General features: G+C 42.2%; 1 protein-coding gene across 7 annotated transcripts in view; it reads left to right on the forward strand.

Annotated features, from left to right (window-relative positions):
* Window positions 1-25017, forward strand: part of ELF1 (E74 like ETS transcription factor 1) — an 86420-nt gene that overhangs the window by 19159 nt on the left and 42244 nt on the right. For 2 of the 7 annotated variants that reach the window (XM_051619714.1, XM_051619653.1), the window contains exon 1: window positions 2520-2858. The exons of 2 other annotated variants lie outside the window; for them this stretch is intronic. The gene's annotated coding sequence lies outside the window, so the exon portion shown is untranslated. Of the gene's footprint in view, window positions 1-2165; window positions 2324-2519; window positions 2859-7551; window positions 7572-14781; window positions 14802-25017 lie in introns of those variants that run through there. 3 more of the 7 variants (XM_051619670.1, XM_051619687.1, XM_051619694.1) reach the window with 3 other exon arrangements.

Below are 25017 nucleotides of genomic sequence, written 5' to 3' on the forward strand. Positions count from 1 at the left end.
TGTATTATACATTAATTCTTTATTTGTCTTTTATTTTACTCGACTTTTCTGCTGGTGGGTTCCACCCTCTGCCGCACTGTGCGGCTGCACAAATATTTGCACAGGGAAACAGTGGGGGAGTAGCTCAGTGCTAGGAATATGCTGCCAGGATGGAGTGGAGGGTTAAAGCTGTTTCAGTTGGCTTAATCCGTGCTGTTGGTCAGTGTCTAGCTATGTCTTTTGGGCAAATGATCTAACTTTCATATAGATACTCATCCCAGTAATGAGCAACTTCTTCTTTAAGCCAAAATTATAATTAGCAAGAAACCTGATGCAGTTCCAGGGATGAACATCCACCTGCATTGTTTCTTGCTAAATAAGTTTACATTTTACATATGCTTTTTAAAAAACACTGCTTCCAGATTTAGCTTAGAAATAGCAAAATGTTTGAGTAGCTTGTGCTCATACATCAATATGAAATTTTTTCAATTTAGTTGATTGCCTGGATAAGACTCTTGGTTTTTTTTCCCCCTGTAAAACATAACTATTAGACTTTCTTTAATAATTAAAATGGCACTCTCCCTGTGCAAATGTTACAGTTTCCTCATAACTGCTGTACACCTGGGTCAGATTTCTCCCCTCAATGCCCCATGATTTCCAAAAGGGTTTTGCTACACAAGAAACATGCTTTTAGATGTAAGATTGAATTGGAATTAAGGTGTTGGAGAGAGGTAAAATACATCTGTTGTGAGAGGTGGAAAATGTATCTAGTGACTAAAATAACATTGTGGTGTTTCCTCCACCTGGTCTTTTTTCAACCGAGAAATACAAATGAAGATGTATTTTGATAAAGAGCTATAGCAAATCTATTTTAGTAATGACTTAATTGATACCTTTACTCAGTCACAAAAAAACATACTGCTGCTTCTTTCCTTCGGATCTTCAACTGAAAAAGAACATTATAAAATACATCTAATAAAGCTGTGCCTGGATAACTTATTCTTTAAACACTCAAGTGGGAGCTGATTTAGCCTTTGAGTGCCATGCAGGTGTCACAAGGACTGAAATACTTGGAAGTAAAACAAAAATTTTCTTCTTGATTATTAAACGTAACCAGTAGTTGGAGATGTTAATGTCTTTAAACAATGAATTTTGCTCAGTGAACACCTCATGCAACTATTCTTTAATTACTGTGTGTGTGGGGGGGTGTCGTTAATAATGGCTGCACTTTGTCATATTTGAAATTATTTCAGTGTGTTTGCTAGAAGTAGCTGCAGGTTTTTACCGATGTTTTCCCTGCTCGTTGCAAGGTTGTCTTTGCTGTGTTCTTTCCTCCCCTGCCCCCCAGCTCCTTGCCCTGCAGTTAGCACCTTCTTGCTGCCAGCGTGGGCTCGGCTCCTTGTGCCCTGCCTTCCCTGGCAGCCGGCACGCTGCCTGGGACTGTCCTTCTGGAAGGGAGTGGAAGATGAAGGCACGTGCCAGCCTGCAGACCGAGCGCGCTTGCCCTTCCCGCCGAAGCGCGGTGGAAGTGATACCATCCTCGCCCTCTTTTTAAGAGTAACTTTCGGTCCGGCCTGTCGGTGTGCCCGGTGAGTTGGTAGAGCCCATCTGACGTGTGCTTCGCCTGTGCTCCGGGCAGCTTTCAGTGTCTTGTGTATTAGGCCCAGCGGTTGGTTCAAAGAGCATAAGAAGCCGATGAGAAACGTGCTGGAGATCCTTGAGAGCCCTGGCTCTGGGGTTGGGCGGGTGTCGGGGCTTCACTGAACGCCGCTGGCAGGCCGCGTTGCCCGAAGCGGTGCGGGCCCTCCTCGAGTTTTGCTTTTTTTTGTCGGGGTTAGCCAGCTTAGCGTGAGCAGGACGGCGTTGGTAGAAAATACCAGATGTTCCTCAGAAACATGTTTATGTATTTATCGCCAGCGAAGAGGAGCGGCTGGCGCGTTGTGTGAGGGCTGCCGGGGCGGTGGCGAGAGGGCCGCGGGTCTGCCGGTGGTGTAAGCGGGGGGAACCGGCCTCGCCTGGTCGTGCTCCCCGCACGAGGGGCGGCCAAGCGGGGCGCGAAGCCGGCCGGCCCCTCTCCGGGGTCCCTCACGCCCTCCCGCCAGCACCGCCGCGGGGAGCGGAGCGGAGCGGGGCCGCCGCCACCTGCGGGCCGGGCCCGGCGGAGCTCTGGCCGCCGCCCGGGGCGTGTCGTGTCGAGCCGAGCCGCGCCGCGTCGAGCCGCCCGGCCCCGCGGTGACTCACCGGCCAGGGCCCGGGCACCACTTCCCCCTCTCGACAGGAGCCATTTTAGCTGCACGAAGCAGCGGGGCGGCCGGGGCGGCGCCGCAGGCCCCGCGGCGAGGCGGTAGGTGCTCCCCGGGGGCGGGAAGGGAGAGGGAGGCTCGGCCCGGCCGGCTGGGGGGGACGCGGCTTCCCCGGGCTGCCTCGACGTGCTGCCCGGGCCTGGAGCAGCTCCTCAGCCGTCTGGGGAGGGCCGGGGCCGGGGGAGGTGGGGAAAGGGGGAACTTCTGGTAAAGTGCAGCAGCAGGGCGTGCTTGGGGAGCGGCACGAAAGTCAAACGGAGAGCCGAGGAAGGGTGACGTTTCGGCGCGGCAGCGCTGTGTGAGCAGCTCGCAGCGGAGCCTGTTGCTCCGGGCAAAGGGCAGTGCGGCCACTGCTGCGCTTCTCTGAACAGCAGGCTTCAAAAGCGTTGCAGCTGATCCGTGGTAGTGCTGCGCTTCAGGGTTTTGCCCCCTTTTCGAGCGTGCGGAGGTGTCAGGCAGGCTGCCGCTGCTCTTACCCGTTCGAGCCGCTGCTCAGACGACTGTCCGCTAAGTTGATTTGATTTGTTCCGAAGCTACCTGTGCCTGGAGCAGAGAGCGTGGTCCCAAGCGACGCAGGTGAGGTGTGGGTAAGCAGCACGGTGGCTTTGAGCACCTTTGCTCTGCTGCCGCTGTTCGCCCGGTGTGGTCCCGAGCGACGTGAAAATGGCAGGTTTGTCGTGTCGAAGACCGTGTGCTCTGCGCCCCTGACCTTATTACCCTGTGGTTCTGTTTCTGCCGGGACACACTCCGTGGAAGCCGCCGTGGTGCCGTTTTGAGACGGGGGGGGGGTGAAGTTACATTGTTTTCTGCAGGAAAAAAAAAATGAGCCAGTACTCACCTTTTCCTGAAAATGCTTTAAAAACTGTAATAATGGGGATGGTGTGCATGGCAGAGGGACAGACCAATTATAAAATGGGCTTAGTGGTAGTTGTAATGGGAGAAGAAAATCCTGACAGTAATTGCGATGTGTCAAATTGCTTTTTAATCTTTCAGTGGATGAAAACCACCCTGATTCTCCTAATTATTACTTATGAACTCTAGCACCATATTTTGAAAAAAGAGTGTTCCCACCTTGTTTATAGTTAAACAGAAGTGCAGGCTAGTATCTCCAGAAGTTTTGTCTGAGTACGTAACGTTGAACCCTATATTTCTTTTGCTTGAGAAATAAAGTTGAATAACAACTTTTTTGACAGTGAAATGACAGGCAGCTCGAACTACTGCACACAGGGGAATACTTTCCAGTTTCACTTACTGCATGAAGCCTGTATCTGAGAAGCATAATGGAGTCTTGCTTAATACTGCTATCTGTTGCAGGGGAGGGAGAGAGGGAGGCAACCATTAAGTAAGTGGTCATGTTTTGGGTGAGGCTGTCTCTTGCCTGCAGCCTTTCCAGTGTGTTCACCTGTGTATGCCTTCTGCATCTTACAGTACAGTGTACTTTTAGTGTATTTTTACTGCCTTTTGATTTTATGTTTTGCCTTTTTCTTTCTAAATGCAGCAGTTTTTGCAAGGGTTTGGGGGGGATTTGTTTGGTTCATTGTTTAATGTTGAAAAAAACAGAAGAAATTATAAAACTACAGAGGAACCACTTAAAAAATGAGTTTTGAGTTACTGATAGATGTTTTTTACTGAAAAAATTATTTAAGGTATTTGCGTCTTCCTTTTTTTCGTAAATGAGTTTTATTTTCAGATCCTAGGGCTGAGGCAACAACTGTCTGCCATACTTGAAACCAGCAGAGCATGTGCCTCTCTCCCCTTGCCTCTTTCTTCCCCTTCCTTCTGCTCTACCGGACCCTGTCGAGACATCCAGCCTTAAAAAACATGAGTTACTCTAAATTGTCTCCCAAGCTGTGGCTGCTTATCTTGGGCAGAATGCTCTTTGTGTACCAAAGGGTAAGTAGCTGCCACCGTTTTCTGTCGAGCTGGGCTGTGCGGAGGAGCAGTTCCTCTTTGAAGCAAAGCTGCCATGTTCAGGCTCTCTTTCTGCTGTTCAAGGACTATGCTAGGGCTACAGAAACATCTAGGATGCAGTGGTAGAGCTAGGAAAAAGTTATCTGAAAGCCCTCCAAGCTTTACAAATAACAGCTCAGACAGATCTAGAAGGCAGAGAAGTGGATTAGAAGGGACAGAGAAATGGTGTTAGTTTTGGTTGATTTTTATAGTTGATGCCTGTGCTTGTCTCAAAAAAAAAACCCAACCAAAAAACTTTTCTTTTTTCCCCTCACCCTGAGGCAGGGATCTTTTGGTTTGGGTTGAGTTTGAGGGATGAGCCTTTGGAGTGATATCATTAGATGCCAGTTAGCTTGAGCATTATTTCCAGACCCGTGCTTTTACAGAAGTCCCTGTTTTCTTACGTGCTCCTCTCTTCTTCCACTGAATATTAGAATTGCCGAGTCTGTGATCTTGGCACTCAAATTAGGAGGAAAAAAAAAAAGAAAGTAAACGTCCAGATTTGAAGAATGTTGTTGGCCTGGTATAGCCTGATGGTTCAGTATTGCTGCAAGCTCATACTTCAGTGGTGTGCATTACTCTTTGGACATTTCTGTTTATAAAAACTAAAAACACACACGGTGTGTAAGTGTACCTTTTTCTCTCCTTTCGGTAGAGCTGTATTCAAGAGCAGGGACTACAGCAGAACTGCATTTGGTGAGCTGATGAGAAGACTTCGTAAAAAAAGCACAGGATTTCCCTCTGTAGCAGAGGAGAAGCTTTGATCTCTAAAACAGCTTTCACTTCTTGCAAGCATTAGCAAAAGTTTCTCAGCTCCCTGATCCCTGGCAAAATTTGTTGTTTTTTACTGACAGTTTTGGTAACTCGCTGGAGTTTTGTTGGGTGTGTGAGGAGCAGCAAGGACTTTCCCCCGATGGAGTGATTCAGCACAGGCGTGGCAGGAGGTGGAGCTCACATTTCCAGGCTTGGTTATCATCCCCTCCATAAGCACTGAAATTTACTACCAATACACCAGTGATTTACTGTGCTTATCCTGTTAATGCCACTGATGTGCTTTAGAGATTATTTGCTTTCTTAAATCTCACTGAAATGTTTCTTCACAGATAAGGTAGTTGACAAAGACTACACATATAGAAATTTCAAGTCTTTTGCTTATCAAAACTCCGCAGCAGCCATGTGAAAGGCTCCAGACATTCCCACTCTCCTGACCTGAGAAGGCTAATCTGTGTAGAGGTAAAAACTATTTACTTTTCAATACGGGCCTGTCCTGTGGCAAAGCTTCCTACTGTGTCAGCCTTTGTGCTAAAAGGATCTCATTAGTTAGGGACTCAAGTTTATGCATTCTTACCTTGATGTGCTTTACGCCTTAACTACCTACCAGACATCTTCAGAGATGAATCGAATGGCTACAGCTCAGGTCATTTATTTGTCCTTAAAGAGATCAGTCATCTTGGGTCACTCGTGACTCTGTGCTAACTTCAGGTTTGAAATGTGAAAGTGATAGCCATTTTGTTAGCCTGGGAAGAACCTCCAGTTCTCAAACTTGCATGTAAAAATTACTTCTCTCTGTATTGGGGAAGAAATGCTACTGTTAAGATAATTTAGAACTACTAAATACCTAGGTTGGAAACTGTGGGAAAGAGTTGCTTTTAGATGGATTGACTGTCACTGTGCGCTTCTATAATTAGACTTCTTAGTCTGTTTCTGGAGCATCCTATATTTAACACATTGTCAATATTTCTGTGTGAATGTACCAAAAACATTTTTTTTATTTCGAGGGGAATATTTTGCTCTTATTGAATGGTTACTGTTAGTGTACTAACTGTTAGTGCGCTAACGGTCTCATCTCCTCATGTGTGACCTTCCCCCTTTGCCTCACCCTCTTGCATGGTAGTGGTTTGACTTCCTAAGTGGGCTCAGTATAAATGTCATCCCATGCAAAACTGGGTTTCAGAACTGAAAGAAAGGGGTGAGCTTGGGTTGATTCACACTGTTGCCTGCAGGGGAAAGAAGAAAACATGTTAATATACATTGTGGCTGCGTATACTGGTTTGTCACCCTCTATGTTCCTCTACAGTTACTTTGTGTTTTTCGTGAGCTCTTTTGACACAGTTAATAAAGCTGACAGGTTAGGAGAGAGCCACCTTGCTTTTGTAAGCTTTGTATCAGGGCACTTCTGCTCTTCTCCAGTTCCCAGCTGTCTCGGTGTTTATTCAGTTTTATACCGCAGCTAGGGAAAGAAACAGCAAAATGAGATTGTGAAACTGTGCTTACAACTTGTGATACCCAGGGCTGACCGCTGTCAGAAAATTAATGTTTAACTTGCTCTTCCAACCAGACTCTATTTCAAGTTAAAAGCGAATTCAGAAGGATACTGTTAATTTTCTCCTCTTTGTGCTACATGTGCTGCACGAGGTAATTTTAGAGCTAACAAGAATAGTTTCCTAAGGATGTGATGGCATGGTTTGTTTTTAGTGGAGGCTCTTTTTCTGACCAGATGACGACCTTCCTAGGAAGAGCTTTCATGAAAACCGTATCTAGAAGGCACCAGAGCTTGTACATTGTCTGCTGAAGGCAGAGTTTTGCCCGGTTTTGTCCTTGGAGGTGGTGGTTATGTTATCCACTCCTGTTCTCTTGGTGTTTGCCATTTTGTGCTGTTATTTCCCTGCCCTGCCCCCGCCCAGAGCCTCTGTAAACTATTTACTCTCTGTGGCTATTTAGGCTATGTAATGGAGCCTGTAAATTAAGCACACAAACAAAGGTATTAGCTATCAAGAAAATAATTTTGACGCTTAAATGTCGTAGAGTACAAAGGGTGGCAAACCTGCACAAATTGCAGTAATTTACTTCCCCATCTCTCGATGCCTTTAGACCAACTAATCGAGAGCTCTGTGAGCCCAGCAAGAGGCTCCAGGTGTCCTTGGTGGTGTGCTACTGAGCACTGCTGTCCTGTTGTTTTTCAGGAGAACAACTTCTGTTTATATCAAAAAGAGAAAAGAAGGAACTGTAGAGGGGAAGTGCCTGTTTGGGGGCTTTTTTTCTTTACAAAGGTGGTTTAGACATATGAATGAAAATGAAACTTTCTGTGTTGAGAAACAGTCTCAAGTTTGACTGCTTGGCTTGTGGCATTTTTAAAAATACTAGCCCTTTAAATTAAAAATATATTAATTTTAGTATCAGTTAAAAGCAACAATTAAATAATTTGCTTTTGAAGCAACAGAGGGAAATAAATTTTTAATTTTTCTTATAGGGCCATAATATAGAAAGACATTAATTTAGACCATTTAAAAATGGGCTGTGGAGAGATTTCCTGAGAGGAAAACTGAGAAGAAAGTTACGGTTGGTAAATATTTTCCTAAATGTGCATGTCTGAAAGTTATATATCTAATTACAAATGCTTGATGTGATGTATTCTACCATTTGATATAAAAAGCTAACTGTCTTTCAATATGGTCCTTCAAATGAGCTGTATTAAATGTTGTTCAGCGGTAATGGACTAGAAATAATTCTCAACAGTAAGAAATGTCAGGAAACTTTTGCCAAACTGCAAGATAAGAGCTTTGTCTTGCAAATTCATTTTTTTTTTTAAATAATAATGACATTTGCAAAAAAGATGTAATTCTTCTGAAGCCATGTTGTCAGAAACGGTAAATTTTGTGTCTAAATTCTGATGTTTGCAATGTTTAAAGATTCTCTTACCACTGCCCTGTGCTCAGGTGTATTTAGGAACCATTTTGTTAATTTGCACTGCCAGGCTTCTTAAACAAAAGAGCTGTGACAACATTTGATTGACATACCATGTTTTAAAATGTGTGCACTTGAGAAGAGAGACAGCAGCAGTTATTAGTTGCAGATAGCTAGCTGGGTAAAATAGGTGCTGTCCTGAGAGAGGAGACCCAGAACTACTGATCCATACATGATGCATCTGTGGAAAAACGTGAAATCAGTGGGAAGTTTTGCGGGTTCATTTTTGCTGCCTTGCATGAGGATCTCTAGATGGGGTGAAATTGGGGGGTAAAAAGAAAACTGTGGAGAAGGCAGCTTGCTTTCTGATGGAGGCTGCCTTGGAAGAACATGCTGCACCGTCTGTTGTGAGAAGGTCTGGTATTTATTAGCTAGATGAGAGAATGATTCTAGTACCTTGATGGTGTCTCTGCTATCTTGACATATCATGTGCTTACCCAGCTTACCTGCACACTGAAGGTGCTGCAGCCTCACCCCAGCTGCTCATTTTCACTTACAAGTGAAATTTGCATACGTAACCATGCTGGTTGCTTGGTGGCATATCCTGTTAAATCCACACAGCAATGGTTTACTTGGATGTGCCCTGAAGCACAGAAGGGAGGTTTGGACCAAGCAAGTTTTACTTGGATAATGAACTGTCCTGGAGGTGGTGGGTGTTGTAAATCCTTAAATGGCTCAAATAACATCTTTCCAGGGCCTTAGCTTGCCCTTAGGTACTTGACTCAACAGTAAGCTGCACAAATTGAGCTACAGTTGCAATTTAAACTCCAGACATATGTTTTTGTAAGCATATAAAATTGCACCAATCTAATTTAATTTAAAATGTACCCTTAGTGAAGCAGTTAGAGGTGGGCATTATCGGTCCTGAATGTTTCCATGGCAGGAGCATTCATCCAGCTACCTCAGTGCTGCTTGAGAGGTACCACCTTCATTTTCTCCTCAATGACAACATTCCCCCCCCCCCCCAGTGTTTTATTGCTCTCCCCTCCCATTTGCTTGTGTGAGCAACCCCTTATCTGGTTCAGCCAAGTTGGCAAGTCAGGTGTCCACACTGTGGGAAGTTGCGGGGCTGGTTGACTGAACCAGGTTAGGAATTGATTTTAGAGTGGTGAAATTGTGGAGTTTTTAAGAGCTGGGGTTGAGAAATAAAGGGAGAGGACAAAATAACACTGTTGTCCTTGAAAGAGGACTGATTTCCAGGGCCAAAGCTTCAATGACATGACATTTAAGACAGTTAACTAACTCTCTTCTGCACCTGACATCTAAAAAATCTTAAAAACTTGTTTTCCAAACACCACACCTAGGTGCTTCTGATTGAGAGGAAGAGTGTGTTAACTGATCAATTAGGTTTTGCCAAAAAATCTGTAAATTTGTAATACAAAATGGAGGAAAAAGTGTTTGCTTTTTAGATGCAAACAAAAGCTTTTGGTGGAGGGAGAAGCTTGGGCTTTCTTGCTCTTTTACCTTCTAGGAGAAGGGGAAGAAAGCACAGGAATGAGAACTGCACTGCTGTGTCTTTCTGAAAGAATGTTAACTTCTTGCTTTGTTTAAAAATATTCTAGTTATTCCTGTCTGCTAAATCAGGTTATTGAAATGAAATTGTGACCTTTGCTCTGATCCTGAAACAATGCAGGAGGAAAGCAGGTGTTTGGGAAGATTAAACCTCTTGTCTCAGCTAGAAAACGTTCAGATAAAGCTGAAGCTCTAAGGATGCCGTGTTCTTGCTGAAACTAAAAATGTAAGAATGAGGAAGAATTTTAAAAGTTGATTATGGTCAGTTGCCAAGAGCAATGCCGTGATAAATTATTAACTCATTGCACTGTACTGCCTTGTAGTGCAAACAGAATAGCTGGTTATTGTGCTCTGCTTGGTAAGTCAACACTGTAAAAAATTCCTTGGTTATCTGGAAAATGTCTTATTTGGGGTGTTTATTAAAGGGACACTGTAGGATTAAAAACCACGTTCCACTCTGTTGAGGCTGGTTAAAACACGTAGAAATCCATGAAGGCAGTTTCTTGCTGTCTGGGGAGCCTGGTCAGTGGGTGATGAGCAGCTAGGTTTCACTTTTGCTCCCCTTTCTTATATGGTGGTCTGGGAAGAAGTGATCCATCCTACCTCTCAAAAAAATACACCAGTAGCAAGGCAGTTACGCTGTTGGTTGCAGAGACATGAGACAAGTTGACTCACAGATGTTCTGCAGGAAAAACAGTTCAGCAGTTCTGTAGAGACCACTCCTCCCCTGGTAGCTGTAGCCGAGTAGGAGAAGAAATGCAGGAGGCAGTGTGTGTGCTGCTGCCTGGCATCAGCACCTTTGAGGGATGGATTTTGCATTTTATAAGAACTGGGACATCCAGATTTTTGTTTTGCTTTTATAAATATAAATACCATAACCTTTACCTTTTCAGTTTAAAATATGCAGAGCTTGAAAACTTAGGCAATTCTAGGGTCCCTCAAAATAATATATAAGAAACTTCTCCACCCCCACTCCCACTCCACACCCACTTCTTTTAGCCCTGTGCTTGTGTTACATTGGTTTATTTATTTTTATATATATATATATATATATATATATATATATATATATTTTTTTTTTTCCTGGCTAACATAATAGTGTATCATCAATATAACAGAGATTATTATGCCTGCAAATAAAACTTTTTTGGTGTTATGGTTGGAGATAGTGCAACAGTAATACACCACAAAAATTAACACATACGAGAATTTTGAAATGTTTGCTGTAATAAAATCTGTAGCTCATTAGCAGGACACAGAGGAACTTTCAGGGTTAAAAAGAATATCCAACGTGAGAATAAACCATTTCTGGATCAGTGTCAGCATCTGCCACCCCAGTTTTCTTAGGAAAACATTGAATCCTGCCAGTACATGTTGCAAGATATGACCAACGTGACTTACAAACTAAGAAGCAAATCTACAAACTGTTTTTGGCTACATAGTAATGTTGGAATCTGAGATGGAAAAGACTCTTTTTTTTTTTCCCCAGTTTTTTTCTAAGTCCTTTTGCCAATCCTGCAAAAATTAGTAAGGTTCAGATCATGCTGCAAGGCTTTTTTTTGTTCAGAAAGGCTTTTAAGCAACCATTACTTTTTATCTTCTTTTAATTTGTTGGCTGCTTGGAATCACTTGAGTATTTGGCAAGGGAGGGACTTGTGTCTTAAGTGGATATCAGAAATTCTGCAGAAGTGAGCTTTCCACTGGCTCACTGTTAGTGTCTGGTGGGTCCAGGTTTAGGGCTTTTGCTACGACTTTTAAGGCATGAAGGGGTCAAGTGCTCAGTGATGTGGAGGGATATAGTCTTGTCTTTTGAAGCACTGGGTATCTGCGGTTCTTTGGGATAACCCAGGTGGTCACAGAGCTCAGATGGAGCACATGAAAGCTGGAAACAAAAGTGTACTCTTTTGGAGGAACCTAGTTACAGAATAGGTTTCTGGTTAGAAATTAATTTGGAGCCTGGTCATTTTCAGGAAATTGCAGACCACTGACTTTGAGATGGCGGTTCTACTAACAGTGCCAGTCACTATGTGAAGTTTTTTTTATTCCTGACTGTTGTCGGATGGGAATGGAAGGCATGTTAGGATGGAGAACCTTGGTTCCATAAAGGGTAAAATGTACCAGAAACTCCATTAAGTCCCATGGAAACTTTTTTGCTGCTTTAAAGTTTATGCAGAAAGTGCTGCTAGACTGTAGGTGTAGATTATAGTGTTAAATCTACTAGATATCTTGTGGTTGGTACATTTCCCGACTTAATTATGAATCACATGTCTTCTGTTACTTTAGTTAGCAACCCTGGAGATTGAGCTCAAAATTGGTTTTCCTCTGTTTTATACCACCAGTTGACCATGGGTGGAGGAAGGATACAAGATCATCTAGTAACTTCTCATCCTGCCCGGAAGTATACTTTTTAGGCTGGCTAAGGAGATGATGCTTTCTGATGGGTGATATTATGGGGTAATCTAAGACTGAGCAGGAGGGGCTGAGTATAGCATATTGCTTCACATACAGGTACCAGAGAAGTTACAGCTGAGCTGGAGTTTCTGCTTTTTAGTAAAATTTTGCTTTGTCTAGCAGTCGGTTCTCTGCTTGCTTAAGCTACTTTAATTGTGCTTAGCCTGTTGATATTAAATGCTCCTTCAGTATTTCATTTTTGTGGTAGACTTAACAGATGGTACTCTCTGTGTTAGAAAAGCCCTGTAAACCATCTAAGCTGTTTATAGGACGGGGTGGTCCCGTTAAGGAGATATGCTGGTGCTGTATTTGGCAGTGTGGTTTCTGCAACTGGTTGTGGTTCATTTCTGAAGATTTCTGCTCGTTTGCCTCTTCACTTGTTAAGTCAAGTAACTTTGTTTCTTGGTGATGTTTGAGGAAGGCCAGGCTCTAAAAAACCTCCAGAGCTGGCTTGCATGTTGTCCTGGGCCATGTCGGACAAGAACAAGCCACCAGCATTTTATACCCAGCTTTGGTGGCCTTCTGGGGCCACATTTCAATACACTCGACCTGATTACTCTTTATCCATCCAGCTGGCTGGTTTTCTGTGCATGGGTTTAACTTTATTTATTTATTTATTTATTTATTTTAGAAGGTATCACAGCATTTCTCCCTTTCATGGGAGGCTGTGGCCTGTGCAAGAGGACAGGCGTGCTTGGTGACAAGTGCGTGGGGGGGAGACACGACTGTGCAGGCAGGAAACACCCATGGCTGGGTCCCGGTATCTTCGGCTGCACTTCCTGTCAGTTAAACCACGAGCAGGGGAGCAGATGCACCCAGAGATGACTCTGCTGTCTGCCTCAGGCAGCCCCATTGGGTAACAAACTTGTCTTCTCAAGAGCATTCTCCTGCCCAAATGCTTTTGACTTTATCTTTCTGAGACCCTTATTTAGATACCTGAGAGTAAAGATCAGAATTTAATTAGCTCAATAGAAAGCAGCTGTAAAAGAGTAACCATTGGAGTTACCTAATGTGAGGAGAGCTGACATCCAGTGTTTCTTTTTCCACTGTTGCCATGTAGTGGTTTCTAAATGTGTATGGGAAATGGGCAGATTTGGTGTGAAGTCATGCAATTTCATTAATATCTTTCTGGACAGATAATTGCTACATTACTTGACCTGATGAGTTTTTATTGTAAGATCCCATCATCTTTGGAGTAATTTTTTTAATTTTTTTTTTTTTTTTCATTTTAATCTACTTGTGGATCTGTGTGTTTCTGAGGCAACTCTGGCTTTCAGTTAAACAACTTGTTACAAGTGCACAGAAAAAGCTCATAAAACCTTCTGTTCCAAACGATGTAATAGCTTTTAAGTAAGTCTCTTGATTTCTGAAAACAAGCATGTTATTACATCATAATTCATTTATTGAATCTAGAACTCTAATAATATCTCTCTAGCATCAGATTTTAGAGAACTGAGTACTCTGCACCTCAAAATTATATTAGAACAGAAACACTGTAGATTAATTTCAACCTTTTTGGCTGATTTGATGCTTGTTTCTTCTCCTTCCTTTTGTGACATCATAACTGTTGGTTTTTTTTCCCCTGAAACTGTTTATTTGTTGGATAGCCAGCACTGAGTAGAGATGTCTTTACTGTGTGATGAAATATTTCTGTATCACATGATCTTTAAAATAGAGACTCTCAGCCTCAGGTGCACATTATCAGGGTGGGGAAGAGTAGAAATGTTGCAGGGGCAGTGAGATTACATGGGTAAGGGGTTTTGGAGTGGTTCTTTTGTGTTTTGTTTTGGGTTTTCTCCTGACTTCTCTTGGGTTATGAAGCACTGTGCAACTGTGCTGTGTGAGGTGGGGAGGAGGTGGTTCTGTGCTTGGCAGTGTGCTTGTTTACCCAGATACCTACATTTTAAATGGTCAGAGGACTGGAAAACCTCTCTGGTGAAGAAAGGCTCAGTGAGTTGACATTGTTCAGCCTGGAGAAGGCTCTGTTGCTGTCCTATAATCAGTGGAGAATAACCATCCTCTCCAGGAGAGGCAGTCCACCTTTTCTCCATTTGACTATGGGTAAAACTTAGAGCAACCAAAGTCCTTTCCTATGGAGGTGTTTGAGGTTCTTAGAAGTAATATGAATTTAGAGGACTTGATTGTCAGGAAAAATCCTACTTGGTGGGTCAAATGGATCCCCTTTTTGTGGATCTAAGCTGTCAAAGGAGGAAATTGTTTCCTGATGGTAGAAGCTGTGTGGGTGCATGTCTGCTTGACGCTTTTCCTGTGTATGACACTGTGAGGGTTTCACTTTTGAGTTCTGTGGACTTGTGCAACAACTTTGTTCAGACTGCCTGAGGGGGAGGGCAAGTGCATGTGTGTGCCTGGGCACATGTTTGCTTGTGCACGTTTGCTGGCGTGAATAGGGATGTGGAATATGACGGTTGCCTACATAGCAAGAGTGGTTATCTCCTGAACTTACAAGTTGCACATCAAAGTCTTATGAGCCTTGGTGCTGTAATATCTGTATTATTTGCTCTGCAGGGCTGGGATGGGGAGGGGGGAAAGGGGTTGAAAGGAGGCTCTGAGTTTGTGAGACTGCAGCGAGGTTGCACTGCTTTCTGTTGCAGGAGACCAAGTTGGGCACACAACTCAGTCCAAGATGACCAGGTGATTTTGTGTTTTCCCTGGGTGATTTGGTTCCCCCCCCCCACCTTGCTGCCTTGCTTCTCTTTGCAGCTGGGGAGTCAGACTGGCTCACAGAGGCCTGTGGGTGGGGCCTTCAGCTGGGTGTCACAGGGATGCACACTGCAGGCATCTCTGATGCCTGATTTAGTTCTGCAAAAGACACAGGAACTTGAATGATGAAATGAGAAAGAGGTGAGACTTGAATTTCTCTACACTTGCTTTATGGGGGCTCTGAAACTTTCCAGAATACCTGGATTTTGTGGATTTTTTCATGTAACACTCATAAATTCTGTGTCTAGGTCATTAACAGTGAGTTCCTATGTCTCCCAGGAGCAGGTGTGTGCTCATACAAGAGTGAGTTGAGCTTCAGTGAAAACATTTCCCCAGACATTACAAAATGAGAAATACTGGCCTGTCCAGACTGCCTTCTCCAGAGGGACCTTTGCAAACGCTGCTCCTTATCCATATCACTCTTAAGAGAAATATTTTTGCTTTTTTGTATTAATCTTGTTGGTATTTAACTTGTGTTTCATCACTGTTTGAAACCCCACAGTGGGAATTGTTAGTCTAGCAACAAGTCAGGAGATAATTTATATTCTCTTGATAGCCAAGTTCACTGGTTTGCAATTACCCAGACAAGTAGTCTCCCTTCTTAATCCCCTCCTGTGCAAATACTTCACAACATAAAATCTAAGATATGCTGATTTGTAAAAAACTGTACAAATGGCATGACAATCTTTATTTTCTGTCTTATCCTACATAGCTGCAAGTTAATGTATTTATTATTGTAATTATGGTAAGCATCATAAAGCACACACATTTTCAGAATAACCTAAGTGAATACATTGCGGTTTAGAGTGCATTAAAATTGGCAGTATTACCTAATTTCTAATTATGGATTGAGTGAATATTCTTCTCCACTAAGACTGTGTAAGGGCCCTCTTGCCTTGCAGAGGTTTTAAAGGTATGATTTTAGCTGTATTATTCTATATTTGGTTCTTTACCTAAGATTTTTTTTCTGCAGACATTGAAGTGAATCAGATCTACTACATGTTGCACCTTAGATGCAGTTCAGTATAGCAAAAATGCCTGTGCTCTTCATACTTTTAGTGCTCCTTCTCCAATGTAGACAGCCTTCACCATCTCACTGATTTAGTCCAGCAACAGCTTTTGGGGATGGGTAATAATGAATAAATAGGTGAAAGGCATGGTAGTCTTAGAAAAAGACTTTTTACCAGGACCTGTAGTGGCAGGACAAGTGAGTTAATGCTGAAAAGGTTAATAAGGAGAAAGAAGGAAAGATTATGACAAAGACTAGGGATGAAAAAACCCAAACCTATTGTCTCTCTGTGGAGATGGAGAAGTCACCTCAGGAAGGTTTAGAGATCAGACAATTCTGTTCCTTTTTCCAGATACAATGAAGGTATACTCCATGTGTCTGCATTAGATGAGTTTATTTGGATAACATTCCATGCCTATAAGTAGTTTGACCTTCTCGTAACAAGATGGTTTGTGTACCAAACAAGTTACAGCAAGAGCCTGGGGTTCAGTGGTTTTGGTTTTTTTGTTGTTGCCTTTTTTTTTTTTTTTCTTTGTTTTGTTTTTTGAAGTCCCTCTGGCTATGTAATACTCACCTTTTCTAATGAAGGCCACATCCCTTCCTCCTTGTGTGTGTGTGTTGGTTATTTCTCAAAGTTGTGTCCAATCTCAAGTTCAGTTTTAAACTAATGTTTTGAGAATATTCTTTTGAGTTAAGAGCAAACTGGTTTGTGAGTGACTTTGCTCCCTTTCCTGCATGCTGCACAAGAGCTTACTGATCATGTTTACTTGAGCATATCTGGACTATTTTGTTGTTTCTTGCCTTTCACCGTGGTAAGCTGTGACCAGGAATGCTGGTACGGATTACCCATGCAGAAAGTACTTACCAGCTCAGGGCTGTGACTTGTTGTTCTGAAGGAAAACATTCAGTTACAGCTGTCTACCCCAACTAAGCCTTAACACTTCTGCTTGAGAGTTTAACAGCTTATCTCTCTCATTCTATAATTTTCAATAAATTTAATTTATTATTTTTTTTTTTGTTAGGCCTGTAACTGATACATGAATTGCAGTTATAGTGATCTGTAAAATATGATAAACTAGAAATCAGGCTGAAGATTTCACCTTGGAAGGGAGTATTAACTCCCAATCGTTAAACTGGGAGACTGTCTTGAAGGTGTGGAGTTTTTGTGTCCCATTTAAGAGAACAAGATTATCATGGCTTACATGAATTCTTCCTACATGAATGCTCTGAGCTACAGTAAAGAACAAGATTAAGCCAAAAATAAAGTTGAATGCACTCATGCAAAAAAGACTCAGTTACATTAGAAAAGACAAACAATGAAAAAAAGCCAGAGCTGTCAGTCCAGGAGGTCAGTTGGAGGGTGTTCATGAAGTCTGACTGACATCTCGTACTTCCCTGTCTGCAGCTGTTCCTTATCAATTTGCCTGACTGCAGGTACAGTTTGGTACTTTGCACCTCTTATATTACCTTTCATTCCTGTTTCTACAGGCTTTTTTGAATCAAGTATTTCTGCTTGTGAAATGTTGGGAGGTGTCACTGACTCTTGGGTTGGACTTTTTTGTTGCTTTGGGTTTTTTTTTGGGGAATCTGTATGAAAGCTTAGTGCAAACGTCAGTTTTGTGATTTTTGACAAATTACTAGATATGTCTTGATATTTCTGAGAGGTTTGCTGACAGAGATGTGTCAATCCAGTCCCAACCTCATAAATAACTCCCTGACTGTGTTAGTAATAGTATTGAACTCTTCCAGCCCTTAAAAATAACACAGTACCACTTGTCTTAGTTCACTCATCAAACTATTTCAGAAAGGACTTACAAGAAGCAGTAATGTCGATGGTTGTGACTGAAAGGGTGACAAACTGGACCCTTGGGGATGTGTAAGGAAGCTGTGTTGGGGCACCATAGGGGTGCTGTGCTGTCTGATCACAGATTGCAGAAAACAGGTCACCTGTTGCTGGTGTGAAAAAACTGGCTGGTTAATTCCTGTGGTATAACCATTGGAAATGCGTGACTGAGCACTTCGTTTCTTACATTTGTGGGTAAAGTTAAATGAGGAGCTTTGTGACAGATTAAAAAGCTTCAGGCACAGTTTGCAAAAATGTGTTTTAACTGATAAGCTTTATTTATAAAGACTGAAAATCTCGTGTTTCTGTCTGTATTTTACCCCCGTGTCATTGTTAACCACAATGCTAACTTAAATATAAATGCAAGTGCTCTTTGAAATCCAGAGCTAGAATCTTCCAAAGACCAAAATGCTTGTTTAACACTGTGTTAAGGAAGCAGCTTATAGGTGTTTGTTGCAGTGTTTAGTGATGCTATGGGCTGTACTGGTTTTCCACACAAGCCCTCTCAGCCATTTATTTTTTGCTTTGCCTTGACTGGGTCTGTGATTCTTGTCTGAAGGGTTAAAAAGTTACTTATGTAATGATTTAGGTTAACTCAGCATGCAAATAAGACTCTTCTTGTGTGTTTAATTTGTGCTGTCTAAAGTAGCTCGATTGTGAGAGGGTAATGGTGTGACTATTACCTTGTATTCTCAGCTTTAGCAAAATGGGCAGCTTGTTCCAAGAAGGAGGCTGCCTGAACAACCCTTGGTGAGTTGTAAGAATATACGCATTTGTTTGTTAAAACTCTGTTGAATTCCAAGACGTGTGATGTACATGTAGGAAAGCTAAGGTGCCTATCATAGAAGTACACAGAGGATACCTTGTGTAGGCATCTGAAGTGTCACCATCACAGCTGATGTTCACAGGGATGGCGACGCATCTTGCATATAGAGATGCTGTAGCACCGGAGAGAGACATCACTGCTGTTTTTTTCCCAGCATTTTATAGCTTAACTTGCCACAGTCTAGACTGCAGACCCTAGCCTGTGGAAATAGGATTAGCAGCACACTCTCCAGAAAGGGAAGGGAGGCTGAAAGCCATCAAGTAGATGGTGGAAGAGCCAAGCTCATGACAGCATTGTGTCCTGGCCAGGCAGAGGGAAGCCAGCTGTGCTGGGAAGAGTCATGGGCTGGAAACACCATCGGCTCATGCTGCACCAGACATGTGCTAAAAGCACACCTGCCTGCCTCATGCTCTAGCAGCAGGGTCTGAAGGCAGGGGAGAAGTTAGTGTAATTAGATTGTACTGAACCCAGAATGAGCCATTTGGGGTTTCTGAGACCTGCTAAAATAAGTAGCAAGGACTTCCAGGCCATGGTTCTTGTTGCAGGTAGAAGTCTCTCTGGTTCTGGGTCTTCCGTTTTGTTCTTGCAGACATCTTGAAGCTGCTGTCCTTGGCATAGGCTGTCTGTGCCCTTCAGTTTGTAAAATGAAATCTTAAGCCATCCTGTAGCTGTCAGGTAAGAAGGAAAAATGACTCCTCTGCTGTAAATGGGGCTTAGGTGATAGATTCTAGAATAAAAGTTTCTCCTTTCAGTAACAAGGGTTAAATACTGAGGGCAGCAGGTATAGGCAGACTTTGGTATGTGATATGTTTGACTGTTTTGCAAGGTGCTATAAATGTTGGCTCCGTGTAATCTGATACGAGGGTAGGACAGGCTAACTTAATGAAGGAAAATAGACAGCAATGTAAAAGAACTGGAAATTCAAGTCTAGCTGACTAGTACCAGGCTGCTCCAAAGGCTTTTGACTGTTCATATTGCTGACAGCTGACAGCAAATGAGAGGCAAACAACAGAAATATTGCCTAATCTGCTCTATATTCGTACAGGTTCTGTAGACACTGCAAAGGTAAGACCCTTTATGTTTCTCAACCCAACAGAGTTGCTGAATACAGCTTTGAGCAACACGTACATTGTTAACTGGAGTTAAGTACCAAACTGAGGCTCGAAGTCTGTGTGTGGATGGAAAAGGGGAGGCCTCAGCAAGTTTTGTGTGGATTAGTTTGTGCCCCTTTCTAGTTGGTGCATGTCATTTAAGTCAAATTCAGGGATCTGAAACTGCTCAAATACTCAAACACAGAAATGCAAATGACAGTATTTCTGAGACTGCAACAGTGTTTTTTAACTTATTTAAATGTTTTGTTTGTTGTGCTTGACAGTCCAGTCAGAAAACTTTAAAAATAAGTTAATTGCAAAAGGAAAGTCACAAAATGCTAAAAATCTGTGTTGCAGAAGCTGTAAAGGGAATTTTTACTGAGCTTGGTCCTGTAGCATCTTCAAGATGCATGATGCTGAAAGAGTCTTGTGGGAGTTTAACTTCTAGGTCTAGGATTGCTGACACTTGGCTGGAAAAGGTCACCTGGAATAAGACACTTTTTACTTGAACCTGATCTCTGATGGCCTTTTTTGCAGTTTTTCCCTTTGCTGTATATATTTTGTGTGGATTTATATTCCAGATTTAAAAAAGAAAAGGGGAAAAAAAAAAAAAAAGAAGAAAAAAGTACCTGTGCTTTTGGCTGGCAGATTTTTCTTTCATAAACTTAACTTTTACCTGAAGGTTATTTAACAACAGTGACTGTGCTACTAATTTGTGGGCAAAGTAATTTTTAAATGACAGTTGGCAGTTTTAGATCAGTATTGGGTGCAGACTGGCAACTGGTAATTTGTGAAGTCTGTCACCTAGCCAAAGCAATTATATTTAGTTTCCTCTGGTCTTTCTAACTCCCACTGCCATCTCTTAATTCTCTCGTGTGTATTTGCTAATCAAAAGAGCAAAACCTCTCGGGGTCAAGCAGTTCTTTCCCCCTCCACCCTCTTCTACAAGTTTCCTCATATCCTGTTTTAGCTGTCTTGGAGCTCAGCCCTTCAGCCAGCTCTGTACTGAGACCCTCTCCCTTTGAGATCAGTGAGATCTGACTTTTCTGCAGCTCACTTCTTACGGTTGCTTATAAGATCATGGTCTTAATGCTTCTTGAAAGGTGCTATTAAATGTCAGAAACCATTTGAGGGTGCCTTTTAAAGCATTTATTCTGTGCCATTGGAATAATTCATTTGGTTTACAGAAATTTCTGAACCAGATTGGGGATTTTGTAAATTAGGAGTTTTCTTGGTATCTGTTTTAACCAGTTATGCAGTATAAAAACAGTGAGTTGTCTTTGATAGTGATGCTGGTAATTTGGTTGTCTCGTGACAACACATAAAACCAATCCTGTCTCTGCAAATTCACTATCTGATAAAATAGCATATGCTGAGTGTTGTAGGAGAGGAAATAATGAGAGATCTTTTCCTTTCTCTCCATACTTAGTATCACTTACCTCTTGATGAGCTAGCCTACACAGACACTTGCAGTGTCATATCAGACTTCTAGTGGTAGTTGATTTTGGAGTGTTTAATGTCTTATTTTTCTGGTGGAGAATCTGTGAGTCCAGAAGTAAGCAGTTACAAAGAAAAAAAAATTACAGCAAAATCATGCCTGTAGAGATGTGTGGTTGCAATCTGCATTACTGGAGGTTTGCCTTGTGTTATGACAGGTCTTTTCCATTCTGTTCAAAAAGAAATCCTTACGTAATGAGGCCTGATTTAGTCTAATTACATCAAGCTGTTTTAGAAACATTTTATAATTTTCCTAAGCTTTTAATTCTGTCATGTCTATAGCAAGGAGTTTGAGCAAGTACATCCAGGCTGATGCATTTTTAATTGCTTTCCTTTCATCCTTTCACAAGTAGTTGCTTCTCAACTTAATTGAATACCTCCTTGTTCTCATTTTATCAACTGAGAAATATGAGCACCTGATTTTTCACTTCTTTTTACCAATAGTGATGAATTAACTACAAAGGCAGAATCAAAGGACAGACCAAGTTAGTGATTCCCAAGAGTTCTGGACCAGAAGACCGCACTCCCCAGTCTCTGTTTACCAGAGTTTAGCATGTTTGTGTACCATTATGCAGTAGCAGGAAAAGAAGCAGGTCTTTGCTGTTACTATGACTGTTTTTAGCTGGTCCTTGGATCCACATTGCGTTGGTAAACAAGACCATGCTTAAAGTAAGAGACTTTTAAATAGCCCATCATGGAGACGTTCTTAGAAAGACTGGCAGTCATGCTGTCGGTCTCCAGGAAGCTCGGAGTGGCAGTGTTTTTCAGGTGCTGTGGGCCTGACTCGCACATACTCTTCTCCCCTTCTTGACAGTAGCTACACACAGATGCTATATCTGCAAGACCGAGACGTTAGTGCTGCTCTGCTCTGTTCCCCAGGCTGGTAGACTGACTGCTGAGTCCTCATAGGCTTGTCAGACTGTTCAAGCTCCCTGGTGCACTGCCTAGGGGATACTGTACTTTTCTGTGGGTATCCAGTTTATCTAATTTATTTGGCCTTCAGTGGATGAGGGGAATATCAAGCTGAGTATTCTGCCAACAGTACTGAGCAGCAGCAGGTGGAAGTGACTTAACTAGAAGCAGAGAAGGAGCAGGTGGAGGTGACTGAACTGGAAGCAGAGAAGGAGCACTTCTGCATACCCCTTGTTGTATAGGGATGTGAGATTTTGGGGGGTTTTTGCTTCTTTGGTAGCCAAAACAGCTACACCAAAAATAAATAGTCAAGTCAGTAGAAGGGCATACATTTCATGTATTTGTTTTGCTGTACACCTATGTGTGTGTATATGTGTACATACACACAGAAAAATTGGGATAAAGTGTGTTTATATAACTGCAAGTGATACACGTATGCATGCATCCATGCAAGTGTGTAGAGTAGGTGCTATGCAGTGTAGCAATGTTATGTGGCTTTTATCTAACAGTAGTTGTTGTAATGCAGTTTATCTGTGACCTGAGGTTTTAGTAACCCATATTAAATCTGAAAAGTTTCAAATAGCCAATGCTGCTAGGTCACATAATCACTTAAAAAAATTTACCCTCATTTTTTCTTTCATTTGTCTAATGTGCCAAAAAGTGCAATTTGGGGCAGCTGCAAAATTATGTTTGAATCTACTAAGTAGTTTTGATCTGGGGTGAGGCAGGCAGGGAGGGAAAGATTTCCAGTCTTTGACATGGTTTGGGTAGAAAGTGAGGGCTGGTATTGGGATGTCCCATCTCCCTGATCTCTTCTTATACCATGCACTGAACCCATGGAAATGTGAAATTCAGTTATTTTCTTTTCAGAGGGATGGAAAAGTAGGGAAGATCCCCTGGAGTGCCCTTGCTTTCTGGCAAGTTACAGATAGCTTTTCTTGTTGAGTTGGCTCTATTTTGCAAGAGCACTTAGTGGAGAGGTGATTAAAATCCAGCTTGACCTCTAATCTGGGCAGGCAAAAGAAAGGAGCTTGCCCTTCCTTTTAGCAGATGTTCAAATACTTCATTCAGAGCTCAGGAGTTTGAGGAGTAGAGTTGAGGAGAGCCTTCCTGTGCCTCAGTATCTTTTAGCTTACTGTTTAGGAGTGGCCTTTTTGTAGAAGTCCAATCTTTTGTTACTGCAGCATACATCAGTTATTTACAGCACTCTAGGTCTACACACATGGATTTGGAGCTACCTTTACACATTGAGCATGCTGGCAGGAGAGGATACAGAGGGGGGAAAAAGCCTCAACCACACTGTAATTCTCTTCAGATTTCCCAGTAACGTTCTGCTGGGTTGCTGGGGGGGTTTTGTGTACAGCAGCTGTCTTATATAAATGTGCTAAATAAAAGGGACTTAAAAAGTATCAGGGGACGTGGGAGAGATGATAAAAGGAAGGTTTTCAGGAGTGGAAGAGGCTGTAAACAATACTGGAGTCATTGTTAATAATGTGGAGAGGAATCTTGCCTTGTATTATATTCAGGCTAAAAGAGGTAGTTGCCAAACAAATGAAACAACAAAACCGAAGTAAAACAAAACTTCATTGAAAATGTAATTTTTTTGGTGATGGCAAAGATCTTGTTGCTTGCATGTGTGCTTTCTGCTCTCTTTGGAGTAAAAGTGCTTTTATGTGATATTTAGAGAAGTGAGGTTCGTTTATCTTCTTTCATATTGTCCGAATTGTGTGCTTATTCCTTGTTGTTGTTGTTGTTTCTTTTAATCCTTGTTTATATGTAACAGATGAGCCTTCTCTGTCCTCCTTGCTATATAAGTACTCTGAGTCTGTGGTGACATAGGCTGGTTTTCAGCCTGGCTGCAAAACAGAGATTTATTGATACTGATGATTTCTTTGTCCTTAACAAAAGCTCAGCAAAGGTCACCCTGTTGACTTATGTTAGCTACTTTTTGCACAGTTTCCCCTAGGCAACTTGGGTGCTTTCAGATTTCAGGCTGTTCCTCATGTTGTTTCTTTCCTTCCTCAGTGATACTTCCTTACAGTGTTGTTTTCCTATCTTCTTTCATTTGCGTGAGCAGTTGAAGTACTGATACTTCAGAAACTTCTCATGCCAAGTAACATTGTTCTTCTTGGTTGTCATTTTGCTAACTGCAGGTGCCCTATGTCTAAGGATGTGGTTCAAAGCTCCTGTAGTGTGCAAATTATTAATATTACTGAATAGTAATCATTCTAATCATAGTAATCAATTAATGAAGAATGCCACTGTAGACTTTATTGTTAGCATTTATGTCCAGTGTGGCTCATGCATAAAGAAGATTGTCATGGGTTTGGGATTTCTGCATTATAAGAACTGTGATATTATTTACCTTTTCCACTCTTTTTAAGGTAAGCAGACTCTATGATATGTTACTTGTACAGTATCTTAGAAAGACATGACTCTGCAGAGGGTGAACTGGCTCTGGCTTGATCCGTCCTTAACCTCCACTGGCAGAAAGGAGTTAGAAACTTGAGCGAATTCATGCTGTTAGTACCCATATGATTGTCTGACCTCACCTGGGATGATTTTCAGTCTTTTAGTCCAAAATTTCCAGGTGATATCTTTATTCTTCCCTTTCTCTTGTCACTTCCCACTTCCTCCTGCATCCAAGATGGCGCTGATAAAAGAGTTCAGCGTTGCATTTCTGTTAAATGACAACTTTCACACTCCTAGGCTAGAACTAATGCTGCAGACTGTCGTAGAAAATAATTGGGAAATTTCAATTGCAGGTCATTTGTCCCCATGCTAAATGAGCTGAGCTGTATCAGCAGTAACTGAAGATTCAGATCTGCATTTGAATCTTGAAGCAGCTAAGCTGGTTCTTAATTTTAAATGTACAAATGATCTTAGTAATTTCACCCAAAAAAAGGCTGTGCAGGATGATAACAGTCATCTTTAGATGGACTGGAACCAGCAGCTTGCTGGAGACATCTTTCCACACAGCTGGGATGCTCTTAGTACTAAGACTTGAGCTTTCCTAGTTTGCAGCTGAGCTTCTGTAGCAAATGTTTGGGTTTGTGCCTGGCACTTTGATGGGTGCTACCCACTCGGGTGTGGTGCCGCTTGTTATTCCAGTGTTCTGCTTTACACCACTTGAACACTAAGGCAGGATTGGGCTATGTTGGCACATATTGTCAGGAGCT

Source organism: Apus apus, chromosome 1 (assembly GCF_020740795.1).
Source record: "Apus apus isolate bApuApu2 chromosome 1, bApuApu2.pri.cur, whole genome shotgun sequence".
In the NCBI taxonomy this organism is placed as follows: Eukaryota; Metazoa; Chordata; class Aves; order Apodiformes; family Apodidae; genus Apus; species Apus apus.